This window comes from Amblyomma mixtum, chromosome 2 (assembly GCF_055824585.1).
Source record: "Amblyomma mixtum isolate Tamu chromosome 2, ASM5582458v1, whole genome shotgun sequence".
In the NCBI taxonomy this organism is placed as follows: domain Eukaryota; kingdom Metazoa; phylum Arthropoda; class Arachnida; order Ixodida; family Ixodidae; genus Amblyomma; species Amblyomma mixtum.
This window is the reverse complement of record NC_143013.1, coordinates 85,637,462-85,650,009: the sequence shown is the minus strand read 5'-3', so window position 1 is coordinate 85,650,009 and position 12,548 is coordinate 85,637,462. Positions and strand designations below refer to the sequence as shown.

At 45.7% G+C, this 12,548-nt stretch overlaps 1 protein-coding gene across 1 annotated transcript in view; it reads left to right on the top strand.

Annotated features, from left to right (window-relative positions):
• Positions 1-1,039: 1,039 nt before the first annotated feature.
• LOC149359990 (uncharacterized) overlaps positions 1,040-12,548 on the top strand; it is a 77,965-nt gene continuing 66,456 nt past the window's right edge. Inside the window, exons 1-4 of the mRNA XM_089567766.1 lie at positions 1,040-1,113; positions 2,636-2,757; positions 4,144-4,198; positions 5,720-5,760. The gene's annotated coding sequence lies outside the window, so the exon portion shown is untranslated. The remainder of the gene's footprint in view (positions 1,114-2,635; positions 2,758-4,143; positions 4,199-5,719; positions 5,761-12,548) is intronic.

Here is a 12,548-nt window from a genome sequence, read left to right as displayed (position 1 = left end):
TTTCCGGAGCCCTTCACTACGGCGTCTCTCATAGCCTTAGTCGCTTTGGGACGTTAAACCCCATAAACCAAACCAACCATCAACCTGAGTTACTATCCGAACGTCACGCCAGCTGCGCGACAGTTTGCTCTCAACATGTGTCGGGCAATCCCTACCGGCGGCTTGCGATAGAAACAGCCACCTGACGCTGCAGTCGCGCATCGCTTAACCGCTGCGCCACGGCGCTGGTAGTGCCATATGAGGACTCGCCGTCATTTATGAATGTTAAGTAGAGAATGACCAGTTCTGCCTACATGGGCATTAAACCACTCAAGATATCGCTTCGAATCCTAAAGGCGGAGCTTAACTGTCCCCTCCAAATGAAGAATGAACGCTTTATTTTTACACATCTACTCGGTTAAACTAGTTTAAACCATTACCAATTTCTTTAACAACTCCTCTCATCACAAGTTGTGGAACGCTGGCAGCGGTATAGCACCGATACTTTGCGATTTCAGCCCAACTGCGTGCATTGTGGCAGTGGGGTCGGCATTCTACCCCGCAAAAGAAATGCGCACAGTTGTTCACATGCGTGACGAAAGAAGCCACACCCCTTGCCTTCGCCTGAACCAGAGACGAGGAAACGCCACGACGATAACCTCGAACAACATTCTCCGGGTGATGGAATTTCACGTGAGTCAACACGCCCATCTGCTCTTTACTAGGCCTCGCAGGTGCTGTTCTATTCGGCGAAAGATTAGTGACTGCATACCGCGGGTAGATTGATTGGCACGCTTGCAGGGAACGCACATCTTTTGTTGCCAGTTTCATGCTCCTATACGTAAGCAAGAGTATGTGTGTGCTGTAAAGAGCTCTCAGCGGTCGTTCAAGGCGGGAACCACGAGGGGAGCACGTGATGTTATTGGTGTTATGCGTCAACCTGCGCTGCATTGCTTGAATCCGAGGTCTTCATTCCTATTGGCATGTGTTCATCAAACATTATAGCCGAACAATAAAATGTCATGTGAAGTGGTCTCGCCCTGACTCGACATAAGCCTGAGTACTAAAGCAGCAGCCGATCCAAGCTTTCCTCGTCTAGCCCCAGCGAAAGTGCACTCAACATGGCAAAGCCAGGTGAACTGTCCATTTCAATTTGGTACCTATAAACTTACGTCCACGGCATTACTCTGAACGCAAATTCCGTTTGTTAAACCGTAAGAGAATCATTGCGCACGCATTGTTTTGAAAGTCTTAGTTAAACAACACCATGAAACCAAATGGGTTTACTGTAATCAGCTTCTCATATTTTTTCTTCTATAATCGCACAGAAAAATCACGACTGTGTGTTCGCTGTTTCCAAAGATTATTAACAATTTCAGACTCCTTTTAATTATTCATTGAAGTAGCTCACATAAGACGTCTTCATTTCTGTTTCCACTTTGGATTGAAATTTGCGTGCCGTTTGCTCTGTTTGTAATGTAATTAGAGCGTTTGTATACAAACTATTCTAAAAGCTGAGACAGGAAAGTTAAAAGCTTTCGGTAATTATACTGTTGAGTGCCGGATACTTTGTGCTTGTTTTGTTTTCGTTGCTCCTGGAAACATTATTCTGGCAAACTGTTCACTGAAAAACATTAGACATCAGTGCGGCGACCCGGGCGCTAATTTTTCTACGTCGGAGAAAGTTTGGCGGGGATCTGGTAGGTGGCGCTCGAATTTGGTATCAGCTGTATTGGCGCTGGCGCTCCGTCAGTTCCGTGGTCCATATGTGCCGGACGCTTTCTCCCCCTTCTTCCCCAAGCGTGCGCATGCACGTTAACGTGCGTCGCGGTTCCCGTGTGCTACGTGGCCTGCGTCTACTGCACTGTTGGTCGCCAAAGCATTTCGTTTCGTTGCAGTGTCGACAGGTGGCGTGTCGCTGAATTGATTTCTTCGAGGAGGATATCGAAAGGTGGAAAGCGTGCCCAAAGCCACGTAAGCGAGCGGAGGGGAGAAGATGGAGAATGTACACAGCAAACTGAGCGCCTGACTTGCTCTGGGCTTTTGTGTAGCAAAATGTAGCAAACGGCGCGAGATTTGAACCCCCACAGCAGGGCAACAAACCACTTGAAGGGCCATTTGTGTGAATGAATCTAATTTATTGACACAAACGCTTGCCAAATCGAAGCTCACAAACTAACGAATTTTCCGTCGGATCAGTAGGATCGATCGCCAATAAATGTTATTTAGAATGACTTCAATTTTTTCTGAAACGATTTGAACTCACTGTTCTCGCACTATATATGAGCGAAATGCGAATCAGAGCCGTAATAGCACGTGTTTTTTTGTTGTTGTTGTTGCGAAAGCAACACTGCGCGAGTCGTCGAGCCATTTCGCGGAGCTGACGAAAGGCCATATTGCGCATGCGCGAGGAGCAGTGACGTCACACGGCGCACAGCTGGCGCGCCGCCGCCGTCGCTGCACGGGTGACCCAGACGTGCGGCCGCCGCGCTCGCCAGTTGCTCATGCGCAGTAGCGACGCATAGCTAGCGCGCCGGGGCCGCCGCCGCTGCCGCGCGCTCTCCATCGCCTCTCTCTCTCTCTCTCTCACTCCTCGTTGTTTTCGCAATCCTCCAGGTTTAACCAGAGCTAAACCACTGCCATTTTTTTTTTTCAGAGTTTTCCTGACATTAAGCAACTGGTGACCGAACTGGCTGTTTTTGTGAATAGCTCCGTTGGGGACTCTTCCAGACCCATGAAGTCTGATATTGTCGTGACTGTTTCGTTTATTTTATCAATGTGAGTATTCGCTCTCGTAAACAATTTACGGGAGGATAAATTCCGTGAACAATATGTCTTTGAGGCCAAATAAAGGGTACGTGAATACAGTAGAAGACGCTCAACTTAACCAAATGTAACTGATAAGTCAGTAAGCATAAGTTTCTCCCAAGACGCAACATATCTCCCACTTCACCTAAAAATATTCATTTTAAATCAGATCTTTATGTCCTGTAACACCTCGGAGATGTTACTGAGATAAACAGAGACGAACAGCTACTGGCTGGGCAATCTCGTTCAGCTTTATTTTTATGCGCAAGCAAACAAAGAGGGCAAATTATAGCCAGTGTCCATTTAAGGACCCCAGAAGCCGGCGGACGGCTTCTGGGGTCCTTCTCTTCTTGAGCGCGGTGAAGCGGTCGAATTTTTTGTATACACTCGTTACCCTCATCATCAGGATTGCATTTTGATACAGAGTGACACTGAAGCTGCGGTCCTCCAGCTTTGGCTTCAATGCCATAGAAAGCTGGTCGCAAGTGTGGGTAGGTGGGATCGAGCACATTAGCCGAAAACCTTGAGTTGCTGCCTAATTTCGCTTTAACAGCGATATCTGTCAGCGGCTGCAACCGCTTGATGTCGATTGCAATGATGTCCGCATCACATCACGCCTAGAAGCGAGAGGAAGCATGCGCATGAGATGGTCTGCGACACCCTCCTTTCAAAGTGTGACATGTAAAAAGGCCTGCAGAGGCCTGATCCTTCTCATTTCAATTACCATGACTCCGACCTCACGCTAACGACGTAGGCGCCTTGGAGAGACGATCGGGATTGAGCCTTCTCCGTGCTCTAAGCATGGGCGTCCGGAAGGGGGGGCAAGGGGGGGCGGTTGACCCCCCCCCCCCTGTAATTACGGATATTATTTATACACTAGTTCCTTTTTGGTGCTAACGTTAACCTACCGTCGCCCCCATCCCCGGACATCAGGTCCCCCCCCCCACTGAAAAAGTTCTGCGGACGCCCTTGATTCTAAGTTCTGCTGAGCAAGCGTGGTATGTGGAGAGACGGGTGGCAAAAACGAACTAAAGTTCTAGTTGGTTCTGAAAAGTAGTGACTGGTCGCTGCCCAAATCGTGGATGATTTGCTCGAGGATGAACCGGCCACGGTGTGTTTTCTTTATGAGATTGGGGGGGGGGGGGGTGAGTTGTGGGAAGCCGGCGATAAAAGCCTTTGTTGCTGTACAAGCTCGACGCATGCGACGCCTACAACGGTCGCTGAGGTTTGTGCTACGTTTTCGTTACCGGTTCGTCAAATGCTTTTTATTGTTACCTGCGCATAGCTAGAGCGGTGTGCTCAGCTATTACGGCGACTGAACAATTGTAAGCAGGGCGTTCTTTTTTTTTTTTTCAGCGGTGATCTACTTCCTGGAAATGGACATTTCCACACTGTGCACGCTTGTCACAAGGTATATTTGCACGGTGTTTAATGTGGCGAATCTAGCTTACGCAGAAAGCCCCAACATTACGCGCCGTAATGTGCATTAATGCCAATAAACAACAAGTCTTTAGTTATCAGTTTCTTAATGCGTTAAGTAACAACAAGGAAAAAAGGATATCATGCAAAGTGTCAAAAGCATCTGAATAACGTTTCTTGGCAATTAAAAATTGTTATGCCGACGAGAATTTTCAGTCTTTATTTTTTCCTTCAATGCATCTTAGAAGCGCAGAATAAACTTGAATGCTCTGTAGAAAATACTTCATTTCTGCAAGCAGTTATCACACTGACAAATTGTAAAGTAAAGCGCAAATCTAGAGAAGTGCATTAGTTCTGTGGTAATTTTATATCGGATAAAGCTTGTTGCGCCCATCTTTATCAATATAGCGAACTACAGTGTGCGCAAGGAGTAGATAAGCGGCTGGCATGTCCTGTCCTTTGCCAAGATTTAAAGAGGAAATATCAAGAAAACAAAAAAAAAACGGAGGACTCAACTGAAAAGGAACTGCCGTATCCACCTATTCCACACCAATGTTTTCGTTAAGGAAAAAATTTTGATAAATGTGTGTGGCGTGCGACGCTCGAGGATACGTGAGTGAGCTGCTATACTACAAACTGGACCCTTAAAGTAAAATTCACTAGCAGCATTTTCACTGGATAACAATTATAGTCAAGCCATGGACTCGTGCCCGCTGTCAGAATTCAACGAACTCCTGCACTCTGGAGATGCCTTTGTCGCACTTTAAATAATGATGATAAGCCACATGATATAATCTTTCAGCCAGATCTGTACCTCCGTTCATGCCTGCCTGCTCTTAAGCCCTCACTACGGACGATAGCATCTGCATAGACATTACAAAAGTGAAGATGGAAATGTTATGAACAGCAACAACTTATTAGCTTCCAGTCACAACTCTTATTCGAAGAATGAGTCATGAGCATGGGATATTTTTCTTGGCGGCTTTCCTTCGTAGGCATGACTAGGGTTATGTGTTGTCAAATTGTATACAGATGTGAAAGAAATTTATTTCTTGATTCGAAACGAACTGCCTCGCTTGATATTGCTTGTTTTAGCATAGCTTTATTTGCTGCATATTTTAATGACCGAGCTTCGCTTTGCGCTGCGATGCATGCCGAAATGGAGTTCTCCAGCAAACGGCGCATGTAACAACCAAAAACAACAGAGGGCTTCATTGTTCCGTGTCGTTAACTTCACCGCGTCACGACAGCTGCATGGCTGCACAGGGAAGAAATCGACACGAAGCCCCATGATTAATCTGCATAAACGTCACTGCAAATTCCTTTATAGTTAGCAACGCATGTATAAAAAATAGGAGTGCTCAGGATGTGCGGATAGCACCGAGATAAACAAGGTTATCGTGTGTTTTGAATATTTGTGCACATTTAGTCGCTGTTCTAGCGTAATACTTCGTAATGCTTGTTATACAAGGACTCAATTTTTAATATACTGTGGTGTAATTCATTATTCCAGTTAGAACTCAATCTCAAGCCTGGCGCAACACGTGCGAACAGGTGAGTTTTTCTTACGACACATTTAAAGCCAATTTTTGTTGTGTGTAAAAGCGCATTCTTAGCCTGGCACTTTGCGCTATGCTGTTGGCTGCGGCTCTCGTTCGCTAAGCTAAAATTTGTATTTTTAATAAGCACAGGTCACAGTTGTCCGCAGAAACGGGCGAATGTAAATTAGAAGAGAAATGGAATCCTTGTTTAATGGGGACAAGTGATCAATAAGGCTCATTTGCGAGTGGAAATAAACAGCCGCTCCAGCCAAGGCATGTCACATACGAAAAAAAAAAAAATGCTACACTTAATTGGCGCAGCTTTCACATGCAAAAAGGGCATGGTGTCACACGCTCCTTACACTGACCGCAAAGTTCATGCTGTAATTTATGCTTTTCACAACTTGCACCTTTCCCCGTTCTAACACATTTTCATTTACAGTAGTGCTCTTGGCGTTAAAAAGCAGTAAATGCATGACCAGAACTTCGTGGCTCCATGCGACCTCATCAAATGTTTTTCCTGTAGTGAACTTTACGTGTGTCAGTAAACCAAGTGTAAGTTTGCCGCAGTCAATTATGTAGTTGAAAACATAGATAGACAAGCACTATCTGATCTTTTCTTTCGCTAAACCCACGAACAGCAGAGGCATATATTCGAAGGCGGTTCTATAACGTCTGTTTACCGTAAAAGCTAGCCGCACGCATCTCATTCACAACCTTAGTACCTGTTCAGTGATTCTGTTTGATACTCCACTTTTGCAACGTTTTGTCAGGCGGCCGCCATGGGGCCTGGTGGTCGTCAGGTCCTGTTTCCTGGTTGCTAAGAGATTTCGTGAAATAGCAAAGGCATCTTAACACCGCTCTTTGGTTAAGTGGCTTCTCGACGATGATTGGCCTGTCACCTCGCTTCCTGTTCTGACCGGCTTTCTTTTCTCTTGCGTATAGAAGAGACAAATAGGCGTCTCTTTTGCTCTGCATTGAAGTCAAAGACATTAACTACTTCTTGTGGTGCTTGACAACAAAATAGAATGAAAAACAACCTAATGAAAAAGGCTGTGAAGAGTGAGAAGCACGGGAAGGACTTTTAATTCTAGAGGTCCGTGTACTGTGCGACGTCAGTGCACGTTAAAGAACCCCAGGTGGTCGAAATTTCTGGAGCCCTCCACTACGGCGTCTCTCATAGCCTGAGTCGCTTTGGGACGTTAAACCCCATAAACCAAACCAAACCAGTCAGCTCAACTAAGCAGAGAACAATGGAATAACACGTGCGACCTCATGAATGGGCAGTTAGGAAGCAAAAACATCTGGCATTTATTCAGACACCTTATAGACCCAATTAGTACCAAATCAGCGGCGCAGAAAAATCACCTCCGCATAGCACAAGCCTACCCAGGCAGCAATGACGAGCTTCTACAAGAGCTCCAATGCACATACATTAACACGGAGAAAAGCGCTTCCCCCTCTGAGGACTATGTGGGAGCGGATAACCCAGGCCTAGACGGGGACATCACAGAACAGGAGGTCCGGCTTGTGCTAAGGACCATCAAAACCGCCTCTGCGGCGGGAGAAGACGGGATCATTAGTAAGACCCTCCGTATTCTCGATGATGCGCCAATCATAGCCATTACCAAATACTTCAATGAGTGTTGGAACAACGGTTCTATCCCAGCCTCCTGGAAACATGCTAAGGTCATATTCATTCCCAAAGCAGGCAAGAAACTAGATCTTCAAAATCTCAGACCTATCTCGCTAACTTCCTGCCTAGGCAAGGTCCTAGAGCACGTTGTTCTTAACAGACTCAACGCTTATGCCGAGAGGGAAAAACTCTTTCCTAGTAACCAAATTGGCTTCAGGCCTGGCCTCTCGACTCAGGACATACTCTGGATGATTCAAAATGATGTCTTTCCTCAGACAATGAAGGAGAAACGACTGCATGCTATCCTCAGCTTAGACCTATGTAAGGCTTTCGATAACTTATCCCATGAATCGATTCTTAAGGGTCTCTACATAATGAACGCAGGGGCCAGGACATATAATTACATCAGCAACTTCCTTACTAAGAGAACAGCCTCAATTAAATTTGGGGAGCTCCAAGGTGATTCAAATGGGTCAATGGCACGCCACAAGGGGCAGTCCTCTCCCCCTTCCTCTTTAACGTAGCCATGAGATCCCTCCCGAAGCTCCTGCGCAAAATACCACACGTAAAACACGCGCTGTATGCCGATGATAATACTATTTGGACCAATACCGGTACCAAGCAACAAGTAGAAGAGGCACCACAGAAGGCGACAGACACAGTCAGCGCATATGCCACCGGCATCGGGCTAAAGTGCTCCCCAGCAAAATTCAAAGTGCTCGCAGTGCAGCTCAGATCATGGGCTGGATGCGACCACTGCAAAAACCTTAATGAGAGGAACTTCTTGAACATCAAATTGGCAGGAAACAATATCGCCGAAGTGGATAGCCTCAAGATCCTTGGCCTCACCTTCCACAAAGATGGGGGAGGTCAAGATGCCCTAAAGGCCATTCGGGCCACAAGTAAACAAGTACTAGGACTGCTCAGAAGAGTAGCTAATAAACATAGGGGGATGAAGGAGCAAGATCTCGGCCGCATAGTGCAAACCTTCATGATCAGTCGCATTACATACTCTCTACCCTACTGCAATCTGAAGGCAAGAGAAATAGAATCCGTTAATGCGACCATTCGAACGCTCTACAAAGCAGTTCTAGGGCTTCCCAGATAAGATACACCAAGACTGAAAAGCTCCTCGAACTAGGCATATACAACACACTGGAAGAGCTGATAAAGGCGCATAAGGAAGAACAAATATTGAGGCTCCCAGCCTCTACTGCAGGCTGTATGGTACTATACAGACTAGGGATATAGCCGGTGTACGACTCTAGCTGCAGGGAGATGCTGCCGATCACAATCAGACAGCACATTAAAATCCTACCCCTTCCCCAAAAAATGACAGTGGAAAGGCATGCAGCTAGGAGAGCGCACCGTGCTCAAAGACTCGAAGACCAATACAGAAGCGACCCAGCTGCAGTTTATGTGGATGCGGCCCGAGCAAAGGAAGACAAATGCTTCGCCACCATGGTGCAAGCGACAGAAGACCAGCCCAGGTTCTTTGCTGTAGCAACAGTAACTTCAGCAACCCAGGCCGAAGAAGTAGCCATTGCCTTAGCTCTCAGGGACGAGAGCGTAGGCACAATAATTAGCGACTCTAAGATTGAAATCCAAAATTATAACAAAGGTCCGATTTGCTCTTCAGCCGTAGGACTAATCAAACATAGCCAAGGAATGAGCCAGGTAGAAATTGTTTGGGTCCCTGCACACGAGGGAAATGCGGGAAACGAGAAGGCGAACCGATATTCCCGAGCTCTAGCAAACCGGGAGGGATCGGGGAGTGTCTCGGAGTCCCACATCAACGAAACTTTCACTTACCGGCAAATGACCAATCAGCTCCGTGAGGCGCGGAGACTTTACCCCGCACCTCACCCAGACCTTACGAGGCAACAGGCCAGAAACCTACGTAGGGCCCAAACTGGGACAGTCATGATCCCCATTCTTCTGTCTAAAATTACCACACAACCCATCGGTCCCAACTGCTTACACTGCGGTAACATAGCAAAAGACGAACACATCCTATGGGACTGTACGGAAAATCCACCTCCAAAAGACCTTCTGCCGGCTCCCTCCCGGGAGGCCTGGCTTAGGCTCCTAAGTGAGCCTGACAAGAACATGCAAGCCAAGCTTGCGGACTGGGTGGGAAAGGTCGCCTTCCGTTAGGGGGCCATTCATCCCACCCCCTTGATCTTTCAGATAAATAAAGTTTCGCCAATCCAATCCAAGGCTACAGCGAAACGCAAGAGGGGTGCGCGGTTGGTTTGAAAGGGCTTTCTCGGCTATTTTATAAAAATTTGACGCAGGAAACGTGGTTGCACGTAACTGCCCTTGCGCTTCTCCCATGAGTTCCTCCGCAGCCTCCCTGCACGGTAGCACGGCCGGATCGTCTGGAGGGCAAACAAAGTGAAGCGGCTGTATAACTTGCAGAAAGCTTTCCTAGAAGACAACATGCGGAGTATATTTTGACCAATTTCAGCAAAGAGCTCGGGAAACGTTGCATGTCCAACATTCTAGGACAAAAATTTCGAATATTGAAAAAGTGTAAGGTGCTGGTATAGAAATAATGAAGGTAATGATTCGTTTTTTTCATATGTAGCAAATTTTTTCTTTTATAGTGGCTCCATCGCTCACATCGTGCAGTTAAGGCTGCTTAGAAAATCAATGGCAACGCTTTTGATGATAGTAAGAACGTTAATAGAACAAAAAAATGCAAGCCTGCCGACGGGAGATTTGCGTATACAGGGTGTTTCAGCTAAGACTTTCTGCAATTTTTAAAAATAAGCTGTTTGAATTAGATGCGCGCTTTTTCTGGCATAGCATTGTCAGTGGCGTAGTACATCATAATTCAACTAAGACGTGCTAACTAGCAGGCTTGTTAACCAATGTTTAATAGTTAACTTTTAAACTATTACCGTCGGGCTCCTTAATTATTGAGAGGCATGTAGCCCACCGTAAGTAATGTCCATATCCGTTTTTAGAATCTCGAGAACGCGATTATCCTCGGCGCTGTGGCCCAACAAATTTTGGCTATTTCGACGAGTTAGGTTCACTGGAGAGGTTGCTTTGCCTGCAAGCTTCTCAAACCCCATGTATTTTGGCGCGATGTAGGCGAAATCTGTTGGGCCACAGCGCCGAGGATAATCGCGTTCTCGAAATTATAAAAACGGATATGGACATTACTTACGGTGGGCTGCATGCCTCTCAATAATTAAGGAGCCCAACGGTAATAGTTTAAAAGTTAACTATTAAATATTGGTTAACAAGCCTGCTAGTTAGCACGTCTTAGTTGAATTATGATGTACTACACCACTGACAATGCTATGCCAGAAAAAGCGCGCATCTAATTCAAATAGCTTATTTTTAAAAATTGCAGAAAGTCTTAGGTGAAACACCCCGTATATTGATTGTTATAGTGAAATCTTGCAATATATGAAAAAACTGCGCTCATACACTATTTCCCGTTCAATAATGTTTTTGTCCAGAAATGTTGAGCGTGGATGTCCTCAAACTTTATCAAAAGCTTTACTTCGGTTTGTATCTTCACCTAACTGGTTAAAAAATATTTTGAAAAATTGCCAGCGTTGAAGCGCTACTGCTGAAGCGAATTGCTTACGGTGATGTAAAAGCTCTGATGCAATAACGTCACGAAATCTTTATGCCACCATCCTGAGTGTAACCTTGGGATTTATATTTTCGAAACACGCTAGTAATTCTTGCTACTTGGCTATAGCGATTTTGGCTAAAAGTAATTCTCCTCGCAGGCGTTGGAATCGCAGGTGGTCCTAAACGGTGGAGTGATACTATCACTGTTCTTTTATTTGTATTCTCTCTCTACTCCACTTGCTAAGTGGAGCGTGAAACAAACTCTCGGGCTGGATTCGCTCACCTGGGGTGCATAAGTTACGCGTACGGGAAATTTTGGATCCCTACTTTCGCTGGCGCTACACTCTAAAAGAGAAGGGAGTGAAAATGGAGTAAAGCTGTCCTCTAGCGCACTCCCTCTTATGAAAGGGAGTGCGCTAGAGGACAGCTTTACTCCATTTTCACTCCCGTATATGCGTATTCGTGTTCAGAGTGTACACAGTTGCAATCCCATGAAAGACAGGTTAGGCGTAGAAAAATCCATGGACACGTGCACTAGTTCGCGATTGTTCCACGATGACTATGACTATTTCACTTAGCTGCCTTTTCTTCATTTACATTACTGGGCATAACGAATCTGCGGAAGCCGTTGGTCGCCTAGCGATTTTGGCCTGGCTTGTTCCGCAGTGTCACAAATTCTAGACACAATATTTATTTACATGAATTGCATGCCGGAGTAGGGATATGCGACAAGGCTGATATTGTTATATTGTTAATGAGAAAGGTGTCAAAGAAGAGTGTTCATTGCCGCACAAAAATTAGCCTAGGCGGAGTGGAAAGCACCCAAATAAAAGCGGAAAACACGCCACCTAGTTCTGGCGTTAGAAGACAAGTGATGGCGTGATGTTATGAAGGGCGCCGCAACTGGAGGGTGCATCAAAAATAATTCAGCCTGCATTCGCGAAGATGACGCAGATATTTCTTTCCCCTATTTGCGCACACGGAGGATAAATAGACCTGGAATTCTGCATTTCAGGACTTTTATTCCACGTCTCGGTCACCTACTAAACTTTGAGGCTTGTCCCGGCAATGTAAGTTCGGCACCTATTTCTTATTCTTTCTGAACTTGAGTGAGTCGCGCAAAATGTGTTGCGCCTGTTGTATAGCGTAATGAGGGACATAAACTTTCGTGCAGAATAGAGTTAAACGAGTGCTTACGCAGTGACGCACTAGATATTTGAAATAGAGGAGAAGAGCTTGAATGAAAGATAAAAAGAAATGTGAAAAAGCAGCCAATGTTCATCCTCGCCACCTGCTATATTCATATCTTCTTAAAAGTTTCTCTTTCTTAACTGCGCTATGTGTATTCTTAATGAGCAGTTCGGCTATCCAAGGACAGCTATTTCTCTTGCGATATTCATAGTGGATCTTTTAACAACTATAGCCATGCAATCTGTCCGTCGGCGCCCATTGTAGCAAGTGTTAATTTATTCAGGTCATAACAGAGACGGTAAAAATAAAGAGACTTCGTGGTTCTTGGGAAACTCATAATATTGGTGATGGAGAATGGGCAATCAAGATGACTGATT